Source organism: Sciurus carolinensis, chromosome 17 (genome assembly GCF_902686445.1).
Source record: "Sciurus carolinensis chromosome 17, mSciCar1.2, whole genome shotgun sequence".
Lineage (NCBI taxonomy): Eukaryota > Metazoa > Chordata > Mammalia > Rodentia > Sciuridae > Sciurus > Sciurus carolinensis.
The window spans coordinates 9089800-9109628 of NC_062229.1; the positions used below are offsets into that span (position 1 = coordinate 9089800).

The window sequence follows — 19829 nt, forward strand, 5'->3', positions numbered from 1 at the left end:
CCCCGCTACTGATTCCAACATACTAATTGTAAATGGGGCCTGTGGACCGTATGTAGCCACTGCCTCCTTAAAATTTTTTACTGTTTTGAAATCCAGAGGTTGGTGGAATCTTTGTCTATTTTGGTCCTCTAGTACAGGGAAGAATTGTGAGACTGTTGAGGTTTCCTTAAGGGGGGTTTCTTCTCCCCACAGTGAAAAACCCATCTGATTTATAGCATGAGATTACTCTCCCAAGGATACTTTGGAGGATATAGGGGGCAGGCTGCTTGAGGGGGAGCGGCTGCCTCCAGGAAGGGATTGGTATTCCTTCCCGATATAACTGATGGGGGTGACCGTGTCCTTGATGCTCTTTCTAATTCCTCCCCAGTAAGCCCCTCCTCCTCCTCTTCCTCTTCAGGAGAAGTTACACTTAGTTGTTTCTTTATCTCTTCCAGACACATATTTCCTTTTTTAACTAAAGTTATTATTTTACCTTTTTTAGATGTTAGACAATCCTTAATGAGCTGCCACATGGGAAAAGTACCTCTAGGTAATGGGGATTGCTTTTCTGCTTTAATAAGATCCTCTTTATCATGTTCCCATTGTGGAATATTTAGGACTCCCTTTTCCAAAAACCAAGGACTAACCTTGGCCAGTGTAGTTACATATGCTGTTATAGTAGATTGTTTTATGGCAGTTCCATTAGCCTTAAGTACATCTTGTATGATTCCTATCATTTGATTTCTAGACACTTGTGACCCCATCCTGGAGTTATGAGACCTCCCTTTACCGGGGCTATGCAGACTCCCTTCACCGGGGTTATGCAGACTCCCTTCACCGGGGTTATGTGGCCACCCTTTACCGGGATAATACTGCAGTTTTCCTATAGCTTACCTAAAGTTACTTAGTTTTCCTATAGCTTACCTAAAGTTACTTAGTTTTCCTATAGCTTACCTTAAGTTACTTACGTGGGAGGACGCAGGAGGGAGAAGCTCCCCGTCTGGGCCACCACTTGTTCCATCCAGCAGAACCGGCGTGGAGAAAGGAGACACCGCCAATCTTTAGTTGACCAGTTTTATTGTGTCCTCCCTGTTTTTCTGCCTCCTTTGTTCTCCTCCTATATCCCTTCTTCTTCCCTCTCCCTCTCTCCTCCCCCAGGCTCCTAGCTTATTAGCCAATTATAGCAAAGCTTTCTCTCACACAGGAGAGCATGCAGAAGAATGTCAGCATAGCACTATATGAATCACGAGCTGTCCATGCGCAGCATGATATTAGATAGCCAATCCTTGAGCCTGGCGTCAACACGTCATAAGTCTCCAAGGAACTAGTAGGCAAGCAACCTTTATGGGTACTTCCTTATTTTGGTACCCAGTGCCCTTTGGCTCATTGCCAGGCACCATCTTGTCCAAGACAGCCCTCAACAACAAAACTTTACTCCAACGATACAAAGAACCCAATCAATAAATGGGCCAAGAAACTAGACAGACACTTTACAGAAGAAGACATACAGGCAATTAACAAATATATGAAAAAGTGTTCTCTAATAATCTCTAATAATTAGAGAAATGCAAATTAAAACAACTCTAAGATTTCATCTTACTCCAATTAGAAGGGCTATTATCAAGAACACAAGCAATAATAGATGTTGGAGTGGATGTGAGGTAAAAGGCACACTTTTACATTGCTGTTGGAATTGCAAATTGGTAAAGCCACTCTGGAAAGCAATGTGGAGAATCTTCAGAAAACTTGGAACAGACTCATCTTTTGACCCAGTTATCCCACTACTTGGGTTATACCCAAAGGAATTAAAATTAGCATACTACAGAAATGCAGCCGCATCAGTGTTTATAGCAACTCAATTCACAATAGCTAGATTGTGGAACCAACCTAGATGCCCTTCAACAGATGAATGGATAAAGAAACTGTGGTATATATATACAATGGAATATTATTCAGTCATAAAGAAGAATAATATTATGGCATTTGCAGATAAATGAATGGAATTGGAGAATATCATGCTAAGTGAAACAAGCCAATCCCCAAAAACCAAAGGCAAAATGTTTTCCCTAATAAGTGGATAATGATATATAATTGGGGAGGTGGGGTAGGAGGGTGAGAGAAGGATGGAGGAACTTTAGATTATGTAGAGGGAAATGAGAGGGAGGGGGTAGGAAAACTGGTGGAATGAGACAGACATCATTACCCCATGTACATGTATGATTACATGAATAGCATGAATGTACATCCTGCACAACCATAGAAATGAAATGATGTACTCCATTCATGTACAGTGAATCAAAATGCAGTGTGTAAAAAATAAAGAAGTAAATAAAAAAGTAAAAAAAAAAAAAGAGGATAATAGAAAATACTCAAAGGAGAAAAGAGGAAAAATGAATGAAAATTAACGCACAAAGCTTACAGATGTATGAGATAGTATAAGAACAAATGTTTAAGCACTCTAATTCAGTATAGAGAAGAAAAAGGTAAAGAAATAGACATCTTATTTAAAGAAATAATAGCTGAAAAATTTCTAAGCTTGGAAAAACATAAATATCCTGGTAAAAGTCTAAGGTCTCTAATCAGATTCATGCTACATAAGATTAGCCCAACATATTATAGTCAAATTGTAAATCATGAAATACAAAGAAAGGATCCTGAGGCAGCCAAAGGAAAGAAGTAAACAGTGTTTAGGAAAGCTCCATTATGTATAACAGCAAGCGTCTCAACAGAAATAGTATAAGCCAGGATGAAGCAGGAGGAAGTGTTCAATGTGCTGCAGTAAAAACCATTAATCAAAAATCCTCTACACAGCAAAACTGTGTTTCAGAAGGGAAGGAAAGATACAGCCTTTTCTAGACATTGGTGAGTTCATCTTCATTAGACTGTGGGTCAGGAAATGCTAAAGAGAGACTTTCAAGCTGTTGGAAAAGGATGTTAGTGAATAATAAGAAAAATACAAATGTATAAATATTCTATGGAAAAAGTATGCAAACAAATTCATGATATAATGCCACTGTGGCCTACATCTCAATGATATGTAGAGCACTGAGTTCAAAGGGAAGAAGTCACAATAGTAATCACTGCTATGATTTTAGAACAATAAAACCCTACATCCAAAAAGAACAAAGATCTCAAATAAATACCCTAATGTTACACAGTGAGAACCTATAAAATAAGAGTGAATTGAGCCCCAAACTAATATAATGAAGGAAAGAGTAAAGATCACAGTAGAAAGAAATGAAATAGAGATCAGAAAATCAAGAGGAAAGAAAGATCAATGAAATGTAAAGGTGGTTTATGAAAAGATAAACAATATTGACAAACTTAATGAGGTCTACTAAAGAAAGCAAGAAAATGCACATAAACATATCAGAAATGAAGGAGAAATTATAACCAATGCTAAAGAAATAAAAAGGCTCATAAGAGACTATAATGAACAGCCATGTGACAATAAATCAGATAAACTTGCAGAAGGGAATAAATTCCTTGACACATACAACAGACCAAGACTGAATTCTAAAGAAATGATTCAATCACTACTTGATTTAAAAATACACTACAAAGTTATAGTAAGTCAAACAGCATGGTACCAGCATAATACTCACAGATGAGTAGAACAATGGAACAGAAAAGAGGGTCCATTCACATTTTACACATTTACAGTCAAATAATGATTGGCAAAGTGTGTATAAACACGCAATGGAAAATGCACTGTCACTTCAAGAAATGGTATTAGAAAACCAGACATCCACATGCAGCAAAAGAAAATAAGACTACTATTTCACACCACATACAGAAATGAAGGCAAAACCAAACAAAGATCTGAGAGTATAAAGCTTTTAAAAGAAAACATACGGGAAAAGGTACATGACAATGATCTTTGAAAAAAATGTTGGATATGACCTCTAAAGCATTGGCCACAAAAGCAAAAATAGTATTACATAAAAACGAAAAAGCTTCTGAACAGCAAAGGATAAAAGTCAACAGAGTGAATAGAAATCATACAAAAGAGTAGGTACTGTTTGCAAACTATAAATCTGATTTGCCATAAATATTCAAAATATAGAAAGACCTCAAACCATTCAATAGTAAGAAAATGAAAAACTTGATTGAAATTCAGCAGAAGATCTAAGTAGGTATTTCTCAAAGGAAGAAATACAGATGGCCAACAGGTATTTGAAAAGTTGTTCAAGGTCATCAGTCATCAGACAAATACAAATAAAAACCATTATGGAATATCAGCTCATGTGTGTTACAATGGCTGTTATCAAAAACCTAAACACTTGCACACATACAATCTTCTACTGAACAAAGTCTTTTCTCATGAGTGCATTTTAACTATACAGAATAATTGGATTCATTGTGCCATATTGATACCTACATAAAAGTCGTTTTTCAGAAGCGAAGGAGACAAACAAGCAGTGGGTGAGGAGTTCATCTCCACCAGAACTGTCCTTCAGCAAATGCTAAACGGAGCTATTCAAACTGGTGGAAAAGGATACTAATGAGTAATAATATACAAACTCACTGGCAAACTGACAAACAGAACTATACAAATTCATGATAATGTATAATGTCCTGTGATGGAGATCTGACTTGTGTCTCAAGTATGAAGGTTAAAAGAAAAAAAAAATTGCTATAATAATAATAATCGCTTTTTAAAATTATAGCAATAAATAGCTACATCAAAAAGACAGTTTCAAATAAACAGCATACTATTACAAACTAAAAGCTAGAGAAATAATGAACTGAGATTCAAATTAATACACTGAAAGAAACAATAAAGATCAGAGCAGAAGTAAATGAAATAAAGACCAGAAAAAACAAGAGAAAAGATCAATGAAACAAAATGTTTTTTGAAAAGATAAATGTTATTGTCAAACTATTAGCTATACTAAAATAAGTAAGAAGACTCATATAAATAACATAAGAAATGAAAAAGGAGAAATTACACCTGGTACCAAAGAAACATGAAGCATCATGAAAGTTAAATACAAAACACGGTGTGATCACTAATTGGATAACCTAGCAGGAGAGACTAAATTCCTGTACCAACACGTACCAAGATAATTCAGAAAGAATGATTCCATCACCACCTATTTTGAAAATACTACAAAAACAGTAGTATAAAACAGTGTAGAACTGGCATAAGAACAGATACACAGACCAATGGAACAGAATAGAAGATCCAGAACCAAATTCATGAACTTACAATCAACTGATTTTTGGCAAAGTTCCTATAAACTGACCATGGAAAAGGAATTGTGTCTTCAAAAAATGGTGATGAAAAACTGGATTGGCACATACAGTAGAAGAAAATCACACTCATATTGAGGCAGAAGAAAGAGTTCAAACGGGCAAGAAACTTGGACTCTCCTTTAAGGTCAGGTCTCTGTGTAGCAGGGCTGAAAATCTACAGATACAAGCCAGGCCTCATCAAGTTCAGCCAACTCCTATGTACACGGGGGGAAAAAAAAAGAACTAACTGATAGTGAGTGAGACACCTACTGCCTGGTACCCAGACCCCCACCAAAAAAGGCACAGTAACCTGATTGGATGAAAGGTCCATGAATAGCTTGTGGATACCAAGTGCCTGACCCAGGTCTGGTGGCTCGGGGCAGGCTGGCTCTACCCCTGTAGATCTTCCTAAACCCCTAGACAATAGCCACTCTCCAATATCCCTCTCTTGGGACCCCTCCCTCTTTGGGAGCTCTGCTTTCTTTCTATTACTCCAATAAATCCTGTTACTTTGTTCTCACCTTTGTGTTTTTGGATTTCATTCTTTAAATTTTCATGACAAAGAACCCAATGCCATGCTCGGTGCTCCAATATCTCATACCATCAAGAGCAAAGTCAATGCAAAATGAACTAAAGATTTAAAAGTCAGTTCTGAAAGCATAACGCTTTTAAAAGAAAACATGGGGAAAGCTCATGACATCAGACTGCACAGTGATGTAGGGTGTAACTGCTACAGGGTTGGCCTCAAAAGCAATAATTGAAAGCGAATGATCAAAGTGAAAGAAACAGACCTCAAAGGATCAGTGATGCCTTATTAAGCAGCAGAGGGGCACATTTTCAAGAGGAAAATGGCAACTGGTTACAATAGGGTCTAAGTTTCATAGGGTTCAGAGAGACTGAGTCATAGCAGAATGTGACCTTTGGACAGTCAGAGGGAATAGTCAGTCATAGGTACTGAAATTGTGAAAAGTCCAGAGCCCATTGTTTTCCTTTTCTCTCTGGGGCCTGTTATTTTCCATATCCAACAACAACAGTAGATAAAGGGTTATATCCTAAAAACAAGTTTCTGAACAACAAAAATGTAAAAGTTAACAGTATCAACAGAAATAATGTAACACGGGTCCACCTCTTTCTGTGAATATACACAGCCCTTGCTGCTCTACCAGTGAGGCTTATTTTAAAATGGGCTTTTTTGTTCCCCCTTCGTCCTCTCCTGTCCATAACTTCCGGTGGGGGTGGGGGAGGGGTGGGACAGGATTACCTTTCTTCCCCATCCTAAACCCAGTTATCTGTCTTTGGAACCCAAGAATTCAGACTTAAGCAATGATAACAGAAGATCTAAGGAATGGCTGTCTCCCAAATTAACAAGTGAATCCCAACTCCCCACAGGGAACACCTGGAACCAAACAATTCTTCTAAAGCCTCTGTTCTCCTGGATGGGTGCAATCACAGCCTCTGCACAGGAGTCCCCTGTGTTTTTCCTTTGCTAGCACAGCAATAAAACTTGCTGGCTTTATTTCTTTTCCCTCTCTCCATCCCTAGCCAAGGGCTTCTTCCTGTCCTTCAGCTCATGGACCACAGGAATGAAGGAATGAAGGACTGGGGCTAGCACTGGAGGATCTAAGAAATAGCTTTCCCAAGGCTACAAATGAATTGACTCCTGACAGTTCCTAGCTGGAGTGTAGCCTTTGAATCCCCTTTGTAGAAGCCCACTGTCACCCTTGGGAGTTAGAAACACTGTGTATTCTCCTTTTCCAGCAAAGTAGTAAAACTCCTTTTCCCCTTTCCTTAAAACTTTGTCCTTGTGATTTAATAAGCACTAGGGACAAGGACTGAGCTTTCATTGTCAATACGATTCAGCTATGTAGTACTGAGGATGCATCAGAGTAAATGGGAATATGTTGGAAAGACATCTGCTTTCCCATGTTTTGCAGCACTTTCCGCAGTAGCCAAGATATGGAATCCACCTCCGTGTCCATCAGTAGATGAGTGGACAAAGAAAACATGGTACACATACACAATGGAACGCTCTTTGGGGATAAAAAGAAGGAAGCGCTGTCATTAAACGGCATGAATGAACCCAGAGAATTAATATTAATTGAAATAAACCAGGCACAGTTGGAGAAATATTACACAATCTCACTTTTTTGTAGAATCTAAAAAAATCAATATCATTTGATATTGAAAGCAAAACAGTGGTTGCTGTATGTTGGGGAGTCTGGGAGGTGGTGTTGGTTGAAGGGCACACATTTCCAATTAGATATGAGGGATAAGCTCAACTTCTATAGCACAGCATGCAACTCCAGTTAGTGATAATAGATGGTATTCTTGTAAAATGTTGAACTGATATGAAGGAGTCTCACCATAAGACTAATAACCAATGTGTTAAATCATACATTAGTTTTTAGGTTTAACCATTACATAATGGAAAATATTTTAAGATACTATAATGTACATAGTACACACCTACATTTTTACTCATTTTAGTAAATAAATAGACAAACATCAACCTGCAAATAAAGTAGGAAAAATTGAAAAGTAATTTTTTTCCATAATCTTGTAATTTTGAAATAATTTCTGAAATCTCCAAAGATTGTTAAAAGGAGGTATATTACAGGACATGGTTCCCACCACTGGTTCCTTGTAGAAATGAATCTTTCCTTAGGAAACACTTTATGAATCTTAAATTATACCAAAACCAAAAAAAAAAAAAAAAGATTTTTCTTGGAGGAAGTAAATCCATCTTCCCCTTGCCATGGTGTTATGAATAAACTATATGGTTAACGTAGACCAAATGGGTGTGTCTTTCCACAATGTCAGAATTTATTGAATGACAATAAATTCACAGGTTCCGCCACCTTCAGTGGTGGCAGTTCACTGAGTACTCCAGGGTCATCTGGTAGTCTTAATAAAGCAATCACAGATTCTTGTATTCTAATCTTAACTACTAATATTTGTAATACTCAAGTCACACATCACACTTTATAAATATATATATATATATATACATAAACATGCACACACATAAATTGTGTGTGTGTGCGTGTGTGTGTGTATTGCGGAAAGGCTAACAGAGAGTTAAGATAGCTGTAGGGATTCAGTAGGCTGAGCTAAGAGCACAGGTAGTGAATAGATAGGAATGGGAATAGTCATATAGGTGATCAATTAAGATAATGAACCAGTCGAAGAACTTGTTCTGGGTGCAGACCTCTTCAAGGACCTATTTATAGGCCAGGGTCTGAACAGGAAGTTTCACAGGGTCAGCTTGAGTTGCTAGCTTGGGGTGTGGCCATGCATGGTCCTCAAAGGCTGAAGAAACCATGCTGAGCTAAGCCCAAGGACAGAGATTCTGTGGTTTGTTGCTGGGGCGATTTTCCTGAGTAAGGTTTGTGATGATGAATGACCAGGGTCAGGGTGTCACCATGTCCAGTTTTGAGGTGCTCCTCCTTTTAGGAGTTTCAGGTAAGGGGGTTATTTTATTTGGTGATCTGGTGCATTTGATAAGCTTATGGACCTGTTTTTTCTGATATAAGTTTTATTTGTCCATGTATTCATGTGCTTCTGATTATAATGATCAGTTCACACAATTTTATTAGGATGATGAATTTATTTCTCAGATTGTACCAAGCAGATGGCAGTTGTTTACTTGTATGAACAAGGAATAGAATCAGTCTACCTCTGCACTTAAATTCAAAATGGAATAACTCATGGCAAAGCACTGCTTTATAAAATGGATTAACTCAGAGGTGGGCACAGCCTGAAAACTCCTGTTCATCATCAAATAATGCAGAGCAGGGCACAGCAGGGCACATAGTCTTCACAGAGACAAAACTGACTGAAATCTTTCCACTCAGCTACCACTTTTGTGCCCCCGAGGGATCTGAAGGGTTTGGAAAGTGGAAAGAAAATAGAACAATTTACTTAATGAGAAGCTCTGAGAATTCAAACCTTTGGGCAGTAGAAACTTTAAACATGCCTCTCAGCCCCCTGACCTATGTTTCTCTGATCTCAGTCTCTGTGAAACCCCAGTGGGCTTCCTGGGAACAGATGGTGGAAAGAGAAAGCTTCAGGGACAACCTTTGGAGAAGTTAATAGTGACCAAGTAAGGCTGGTGGATTAAGAAGGAAAAGAGGAGAGAATGCAGCTACTGTTTTACCACAATAGGATTTCTCTTCTTCTTTTTCTTCCATGAAGATTCAGTCCCTTTACTGTGAATGAACTTCAGCTTCCATTGAGAACTATTTCTTCCATCCTTTCTTTTAATTCCTTCACCCACCCTTTGGAATCCTTCTCTCCCAAAAGAGTTATTTTCTGTAGAGACCCCAAACTCCTCTCCACTCTGTCTTATCAATTGCAGGCTCCTGTCAGATTTCCTGCACCCAATTATTTAACTACTTACTGAAGAACTATTATGCATGAGGTATTATATCTTTTATTTCATACTTGATTGGATTTTTCCATTATATTTCCTAATTATGTTTGCCTTCCTATGTGACTTCCTGATATCTATTGCTAATTTAATGTTTGTAGTTATTGTTTCACTTTATGGTCCACAGTATATCTACCATTAATGTAATTATTTCTAATGTTCAACAGAGTTCAGTTTCCTTTTCTCATATTAGCAACCCCGTTAAAATTTCAGTAAAATATGAATGAAATTGGAGGAGACTGCTTTGAAAAGTTCATGAATTTACACAAACACAGCTGTGTTTTACTGTGGCCTCTCCACTTGCAAATGGTTTGAATTTAACCCTTGTTATGAGGGAATGTCCTTGGTTTCTTCATGTACTGACAGTCTCAGCACTGGTTGCTAAACAGAGTGATGGCTGTTAAATTTTCTCAAATGTGTATTATATGTTGTGCTTCTGGTTATGATATTGATTGCTTCCTTGACCTAGCTTTTGAAGAATTTTTAAAACACATTTACCTTCATCTAGTTTTCATTCCCAAAATTTATATTTCTGATTAATACTGCATTATTCTTCTAAAATAGATATGCACACATGCTGTTTAACTTCATTTTTAGATTTTGTGCCTATAGCCAAGCATATGGTGGATAAATTTGAAGATTTATTCTGAGTTATACTAGATGTAGCATCATATTAATTATATATCCAACATTGGATGTCTTTAGTGCTTCCAAGGTGACATGCACCATGCAAATCCAGCAAAAGGTAAATAAGGAGAAAACTCAATCATAACCTAAGACTCACAAATACATTTGAACTTACCAATGTCACTGGGACATAAAGGAAGGTGACAGAGGCTCCACTGTGGGCCCCACATGTTCTATTCCATGACCCTTTGACCCTGCTTTCTGTCACACTGGTCTCTCAAATCTCTTCCTATACCAAGCTCAGTCTGATAAAGCAACTGCACATCCTGTTCACTAACCTCAAAGGTGATTTTTTTCATTCCTGATTTATAACAACCTAACCTTCCTTCTTTAGCTCAAACTTTTCCTGAATAATTTCCTACCAATCTTCACAAACTAAGTTTTTCCTCAGTGAATTATTTTCTTACTTAATATTATGTGCATTCCCCAAGCCTGCATGATACTGATGATTTCTTTTAATCATGGAGAACAGAAACATTTATTTTTAAATCTTAAATTTCTCTTTAATTTTTCTAGGATGAATGAATTCACATAAGTTTTGAATATTTTGTTCATGTTTATCAATTATGTATTTGGGTAACAGACTCCACTGATTTTAATATCATATAGACCCGTTCAAGGGCATGGAAACAGGAGCATACACAGTCAGCAGTGCCTTCTATTTGTTCTTAGTGGTGGTCTGATGTGTCCCTCTTCTCCATGTGTAAGAAATACATGTACCTGTCCAAATCTAAAAAATGGATTAATGACACAAGGAACAGCAAAAAATGAGGCTTTACTTCAATGATGGTCCTGCAAGATCAGGTACCTGATGGCCAGGGACACACAGATTGGGTACAACTATTGTTATATCCCCCAGACCACAGATCCCACCCAGAGTGACTCACTGGCTGAGTATTATGGCGTGTACAGTCTTCCTGAACATTGACTAGTTTTTACTCTTCCCTATTGGGTTAAGGAAATATAATTTAATTGTCCCCACCTCCCTTTGTTCTCTTGTGACAGGAAAGTTCCCTTGGGTTGGGTGATTTCCACTCCACAGTTTATCTCTGTTGGTCAGCCCAGACCCCTTGCTTCTCACCTCCTATCTGTCAAGGGGCTGTGAACATATATACTCCAGTGTTAACTGCTTGTAACATTCCATTCTATTCTGCCCTCCAGCTGCCTTTCTTACATCCAAAGTCATTTTATTTTAAAAGCTAAATACTGTATTCTGAACATGGACCCCTGGACTTTCTATTTCTCATACATATAGTCCACAAAGAACTCATTCAGCAGGAGTTATTTGAAAGAGGGAACCACAAGGTCTTCATTAATGAGAAATGCTGTATCAGACAAAAGAGGTGACCAAAATATTGTATTTTAAATGATCAGAACTGTATCCATGGTGTCTGCCACAGTTTAAGAGGCATACATGCTGAATTGTACCCATGCAAGGCAGATTGATTGAGAGGTTAAGAACAGAAGTCCACACTTATAAAATGCTCATTATGTGTCTCAGACAACAGTAGAAAAACATCATCCCACAAAATTTCACTCTTCACTCCTATGGTACAGTGAATATTTCTACCTCTGCTGTGGAGGTGAGGTACTGGGGTTAAGAGAGTTCAAATAATCTTTCAAGGTCACAAGGAAGGTATGTAATTAGAGCAAACTCTACTGCAGGAACCTTAAACAATAAGGCATTGGGATAAAACTATCACCTACTGTGAAGTGCTAAGTCACACAATAAAGGCTGTTGAACTAAAAATCTACTTTTGATTACTGTTATAGATCCATATCATAAAGAAATATGGACATGGTCAAAGAAAAGATTGAACTATCTTTGATGTTTATGGACAGGTCACATAAAGAGATATTAAATCATATCCATAGATTTTAAATGGAGAATTAAAAATCATGAGATATTGATAAAAGAGAAAAGAATTTTCTAACTGAAAGTCTGGTGATATTCTTTACAGAGTAAATGGGTTATCACTTGCATAAGTACATCACACTCCTTAGAAGGACACAGCACAGAATGAAAAATATTCATCCAAGGGTTATATTGGCTGATCTGAAGTTGCACTTCACTGTTCCTTGAACCCTACTTTTACTTCATTCCCCAGAAGGTACACCACCTGTATCAAGCAGAGAACCACACAGCCTTATCACAATTCCTCCTTCTGGGCCTCTCAGATAATCCTGAATTGGAGCCCTTTCTCTTTGGACTGTTCCTGTCCATGTACCTGGTCACAGTGCTTGGGAACCTGCTCATCATCCTGGCTGTCAACTCTGATCCCCACCTCCACACCCCCATTAACTTCTTCCTCTCCAACATGTCCTCGGTTGACATCTGCTTCACATACACCAAGTCCCCAAGATGCTGGTGAACATCCAGGCACAGAGCAAAGACATCTCCTACATGGAGTGCCTCACTCAGGTATACTTTTTTTAATTATTTTTCTTGGAATGGATCACTTTTTACTAACCATCATGGCTTTTGACCGCTTTGTGGCCATCTGCCACCCCCTAAACTACACAGTCATCATGAACCCTCGGCTTTGTGGATTGCTGGTTCTGACTTCTTGGATCATCATGTTTGTGGTGTCCCTGATTGACGTTCTACTAATGAAGCAACTGACCTTCTCCAAAGGCACTGAAATCCCACATTTCTTCTGTGAACTGACTCAGATTCTCAATGCAGCCACCTCTGATAACCTAATCAATAATATTGTCATGTATATTTTGACTGCCCTTCTGGGTATGATTCCTATGCTAAGGGTCATTTTCTCCTACTCTCAGGTTGCTTCCTCCTTATTGAGGATGTCCTCCATTGACAGCAAGTATAAAGCATTTTCCACCTGTGGGTCCCACCTCTGTGTGGTCACCTTGTTCTATGGAACAGGACTTGAGGTTTACCTTAGTTCTGCTGTGACCCTTTCTTCCCAGAGAAGCATGATCACCTCAATGATGTATACTGTGGTCACCCCCATGCTGAACCCCTTCATCTACAGCCTGAGAAATAAAGATGTGAAGGGGGCACTGAGAAGACTCCTCAGCAAAGTAAGCTGCTAGTCCTTAAGGAATCAGTGACCTCAGAACTAGAGGGACATTGTGGGCTGTAAGGCAAATGTCATGTTTCAGTGTCCAGGTTCTATTTCTTTCCTAAACCACGTGTTTGATTTCCTCTATTCCCTATGCCTTTTCCTCTGTATATTGTTGCATATATTTCTGCCTAACACTCCTGCAATGTTTCCTTTTTAGTTTTCTCCTCTATACATAGCCCATAATATTCCAAGTTTCATAAGTTTTCTTACAGGCATTTCTAGATTTCTAACTTGACTTGAAGAACTTATATTAATGAAGACATGGTTTCCTGAAAAATTATTATATGAAGGTTAATGTTCTCCACCTTAATTTGATTTTATTCTTTTTTCTCTGAAATAAATGAAAATCATCAGAACAAAGTGCCTACCAGGACTATACTTGTGACTTCGTATTTGTGTACATATTCATCCTGGGAAGATCTGAGACATTTTCTTTCTTCACATGATTTCGAGGGAAGAGACAGATTGGATGGACTAAAAGAGGAGGCTGAAAATGAGCACACCCCCGTATCTTTACTTTCCTGATTTTGTAGCAGCAATGATTGGATTTGGATTTTGAATATGAAGGATGCAATCCAGCTTTGTAAGAGCATGTGTTCCTTTTTTACACAGTAATATAATGCCAATGATATTCTGAGAGATTGCTTCATTCTTTTTGATCCATAAATTTCCCTTAGTTCATTCTTACCGTCATATTTTCTTCCTACTTTCATTCCCTCCTTCCTTGGTTTCCTCGTTTCTTTGGGCTCTTTTGTTAGTTAAAATTAACTATCTTCTTTACTGTGGCTAAAGCTATCCACTTTAATTATACACCACAAGTTGTTTATTCATTGATGGACATGTGTGTTATTTCCACCTTTACCTACTGGTAAATTACTGCTATGGATGCGCACACTTGGGTATTGTTTGTGCAATCATATGCTGCATTAATTATGCTTTGGTGAAGAACAGGCTGTATATGCGATAGTGATCCCATAACACTGGATTGCCTAGTGATGTCACAGCCATGGTAGTTTATGTAAGTGCATTGCAGGATGTTTGTAAGCTGATGAAATTGCCTAATGATGCATTTCTCAGAGTATATCCTCATTGCTAAACAGTGTGTGACTACATGATTCTCACTTTACTGGGTAATGTATATAGGAGTGGAGCAGCTTGGTTGTATGGTATTGTATATTTAACACTTAGCAGAATTACCATGCAGATTTTCATTGTGACCAGCACATTTTATATTTTAATGTATGGAGGTTATGTTATCTTAACATTCTTGCCAATACTGGTAATTTCCAATTTTATAAAAAGTATACCACTCTTGGCTGTGAAGTAGCACCTCATTTGCTTTTGATTTGCGTTTCCCTATGAGTCATTGAGCATCTTTTAAGGTGCTTGTTTGAAGTTAATGCATCTTTTGTGTACATGTATGATTACACAAATGGTATGAATCTACATATTGCACAACCATAGAAATGCAAAAATATACCCCATTTGTGTACAATGAAACAAAATGCAGTCTGTAAAAATAAAAAAATAATTAAAAAGAAAGAAATGCCTTAGGAAGTCTGGGCTCATTTAGCAATTGTGTAGATCATACATTTTTTCCTATTAAAATTCATTACTTTATCAGGATACTTGACCCTTATCAGATATGTGTTTTAATAATATTTTCCCATTCTGTATGCTAGCGTTCCCTTTTCCTCAAGCATAAAGGTTAATGTTGATTTTACCTGCTTTGAAGTGCAAGAGATCTATTGAAGTTATTCCTGTCTAAAGGATCCTTTGTGCCATTGGATCAACATCACATTGCCTACAACTGCATTCAAAGCTCCCTTTTCTTCATGTGCTCACCAGCTCTTGTCATCTATGTTTTTGACAACATCCCCTCTAAGATGTGTAAGGTGATGTCTCCTTGTAGTTTATTTTGCATTAAACTAATGAATAGTGACAGTAAGCATTTTCTTCATATACTTGTTTAGATATTTGTTGACACACACACACATATACATATACATATACATATACATATACATATATATTTTTCGGTCTATACATATGTATGTATATATATCCAAATACATATAAATGAGTGAGAGTAATCATTGCCTCAACCAATGATATAGTGTTTTCTCTAGTTGTCTTCTAGTAGTTTTATAATTTCAGGTCTTACAATGGAATCTTACGTGCATGTTGTGACAAGGGTCTAAGTTCATTATTCTGTATGGGATATGCAGTTTTCCTAGTATCACTGATGGAAAACATTTCTTTTTCCTCACAACTGTGTGTTCTTGACATCGTTTCAAAAACACTTGTGAATTGATCCATAAATTGATGGGTTCATTTTTGGGCTCACTACTCTGTTCCATTGTCTTTATGTTCACTTTATGCCTCTATTAGGCTCCATTTCCTTGATAATATGTCCTGATACTTATAAAATTTTTAATTTATTTAAGAGCAATATAACTTTTTTTTGACTTTTAAAAACTCATTTGGTGTCATTTCAAAAATTCAAGGTAAAGATGTAGTATTCATGTCTGTTCTAAAAGATTTATTATTTTAGCCATTATATTTAAACTATTATTTTTTTATGTTACATATAATGTGTGCTAGATCTCTAGATTCCCTTCTTTTTATTGAGTTTATTTTTGGGAAATTCACTAGATATGTTTGTGAATTACACCATTAATTATATACACTTGGCAGTGAAACGTGATGCTCAGTGTTCTGCCTAAAAGGCATTGCAAGGAAGTCAATTGGGTTTATAGAGAAATAGGTGAGACAGTCATGATTCATGATTAATGTTGATGGAGCCCTACTCAGGGTCTTTCAGTTCTCATTCTGAAGGAAAGTCCTTCCCAAATCTTAATGCCTTAATGATGAATCAGCTCTCATGGGTCACTGTTCTTCTTGTTTGCATTTATGTTTCCAGGAAAACAATTTGGAGATTAGGACACTTTTTCCTGAAATGTCTTGGGGAATGTGGTTGGAACAAATATCTATGTGGAGAATTGGAAAAGATTTTACTATTTTAATAACTATCTACATTGTAAAAGACCTGTAAAAGAGTTATAAACCAGGTTAGGGATCACAGTGATACCTGTCCAGTGGAGATCAGGAATGGGTTCCTGTTGCCCAGTGTTGAAGAATGAACACCCAGAAATGCCAGAGAAAGTGTATCAAGCAAATTTTATTTAGGAAGAAATAGAAACAGACTCCTTCAAAGAGAAGGGGGTCTCAGAGCTGAGAGCCAGTGGGAAGGGGTGTGACTTGCTTTCTTATAATTCTGAAACCTTCCTCTTTAGTCATGGTCTTCTCTTTCTTCCCCACATAGTGACTGGGAACAGGATCATGGAGGTTAACCTTCAATAACCCATCATTCTCTCTTTAGTAACCAGTTGTCACCCTCTCAACCCACATCATTCATTACCTACACTGACTGCCTGACTTTTACTCCCGTATCATCCTTCTCAAGGACTTTGGGCCCCTAAATCCTTTTATAGTATTTGGGTACCAAATACTGTACTTATTCTGCCTACTTCCTGCTGAAAGCAGGGAGCATTTAGGAAATGAAACCCGAAGTCCTTGTTCTCCATTGGATGGGGCATGGAGAGTTAAGGGTATTTAGCATCATGGCAGTCCAGAGCTCTGTGGTGGCAATTGGTGGGTGAGTAGATGAGGTGTACATAGGGCAGAGATCTTTCTAAGACAACAATACATAAGACAGCAAAACATTTTTTGCAAACAATTAGCATGAAAGTAATCAGTATTATTGAGTAGTCTCTGAAAACCATGAAGATGGTAACTCATTAAAGCTCTAGGTGGGATCCACATGCCACTGATCTGTGAGTGGAGGCCAGTTAAGACTTTAGAAACATTAGTAGAGTTGTTAGAAATATATATATATATATATATATATATATATATATATATATATATACAACATTTAGTTTTTATGTCATATATGTCCTTATGAGCTCTAGATAAGGTACTTAATGCCATCTGATTTTTGTCTAAGCCTTTCTATTGGTATTACCCTTTTTCTCTGTCATTTAGGGCTTTATTGGTAAAGAGAGTTAAGACTTTATGTGCCCCATTAAATCACTTAAACCAATATGAGGAATAAATATTAGGGCTAGATAAACAAACTAGCAAATTCTGACCAAGCCTGCTTATATAGGAGGTTAGGAAGATTTGCAGGTCTCAAATTTACTCAATAAAGCTTGTGACTCTGACAGTCTCTTTTGATAGTTGTCAGAAACTCCTGTCTAAAAACCCTTCCTAAAGCCTCCAACATTACTTATTTTTTGATAGGACTGACACAAGTGTACATCTTAAATTACATTAAAAGAATTATTGTCTTTCTTTTTAAATACCTAGGTATGATTGTGCTTTGGTTATAACTCTTTTGCTAGGTATTTTAAGTCCAAGTTGGTCAAAATTGATGTTGTTCTTATCTACTGTTAAGAGTAAACCAAGATTCCTCAGGGGATCATTCTTGGGAACTTTGGAGAAGCCTTTTAGCTTCTCTAATGCCATCTTCCAGGATGGGTCAGGATCTTGCTGACCATGTGTGGCTTTCCTTGGAAGCATCAGTGAAATTTCCCTTTCCAATAACCCTCCTATTTGTAGAATGTGCACTGGTTGGCTTCCTGGTGTGTAGGGTTCCATTGATTTCCCTGATTGGGAGACCATGTGACCTAAAGTTGCAAAGTCCTTAGAGAAATACCCTCATTCCCTGGACCTGTACTGACCACAGAGGACAAGAGACAAATAATTGCTATTTTCCTTGGTCCTTTTATTTCTTAACTTCGGTCTTGAAGTTTTCCTTTTAAATATCTAGCTGTCCAGTTTCAATAGTCTTGAAGTAGGAGTATTGGGTTTTAACTTTAATGTCTAGAATTTTACAGTTACTTCTCTCCTTCCATTTAAATGGAGTCAGTATTAGTACTGGAAGTCAGCCTTATATCCCATCTCTCCTATAGTTGATGACTTATTATATCAAACTAATTCAGGTTGTTATATTAGAAACTGTACTTCTGCAAAGCATTAACAGACAATAGTTATAAAGTTTTACAAGGAAAATGTAAAATGGAATTAACAAGAGCAAAGCATATTCAGTTTGCGTAATAACTATGAACCAAGAAACACAATTTTTATAATCCCAAACCTTTACTTAGTTATCTGTTATATGCCCTGTTTATTTGGAGATCATAGTAATCTTTATAGCAAAAATTTATCTTTTATATTTAACTTTAAATGAACTTAAGTCTAGCCTACTTTGGAGTCATTCTAATGTAGTATAAGGTGAGAGAAAGAGTCTTAACTCAGGTGAGATGGGCTTTTGACAAATCTTGGGCGAAGTGTTTTATTTCTGAAGCTGATCTTTGCTTCTTTCTTAAAAATTATTTAACAAAGTACTCACATATTATTTTCTAAGTCTATGTGACTATAAGTTAACACAATCCAGCATTACATCTGAAACATGAACCAAACAAGCTAAAAGAAGTCCTAACCCCTTTTTGTGGGAAAGTGGCAAAATGTTTTCATGTTTCTCATGGTCAACCTTTAAATAAATTAGGCTCCTCATATTACCTTCCAAAAATTCATTTAAGTTCCCATCCCAGTATAAAGAATAGTACAAAATATTAGGCATAACTTATTGGTGACAGGTTATTTTTATTCGATATTAGAAAAGTGAATGACAAATTCCCAACTAAATTTGTGATCTCTATATAGATCTGGAAGAGGCTACTGCATTAGGAAACTTTAGTTTGAAGAACAACAGCTTGATAAAGTGCTCTCCTAAACATGATATTTAAAGATTTGTATATTTGGAGAACATGAATACATCTAATATATAAAGAAGGCAGTAACAGCACCACAATTACAATGTTTTTATTACCCAAATTTAACTTTTAAAGAAAAATTTAGAATCTGTAGCATAGTAATAACCTAAAATGACAGTTTTTTGTTTAACCAGAATTGTACACACACTGATCCCCTTTGGGACTAGTTCCCTTAAACAATAAAATCTGACATACATAGGAAATTATCTTGATAGATAATAACAGATTAGTGTTTTAAGAAACCCTTGTTACTTTAACACATAGAGAATTAAATTCTAGTTTATATCAGTACATTGCTTTTGACCTTATGAAAAACCTTTAAATAACTTTAACTGGTTATGCTAATTATAGCCAACTTAAGCAGACACAAACCTTTTGAGATTTCTCCTCTAAAAACTTTGTGGAACTTACTTAGATACACTAAAATTTATTTACTTTGTGATATAAGAGAGTTCCTCAGTCAGAAACATCCCTTTTTCATTCTAATTTCCATACTAAAATATAGTTTTATACTAGAACATTTTTATACCTATTTCCTGGTTTCTGACCCTTTTGAAAATTTACATT

The 19829-nt window shown here is 36.9% G+C and overlaps 1 pseudogene; it reads left to right on the forward strand.

The window, feature by feature from the left end:
- The first annotated feature begins 11119 nt into the window (after nucleotides 1-11119).
- LOC124967974 (olfactory receptor 7D4-like) lies at nucleotides 11120-13390 on the forward strand (annotated as a pseudogene).
- Nucleotides 13391-19829: the final 6439 nt, after the last annotated feature.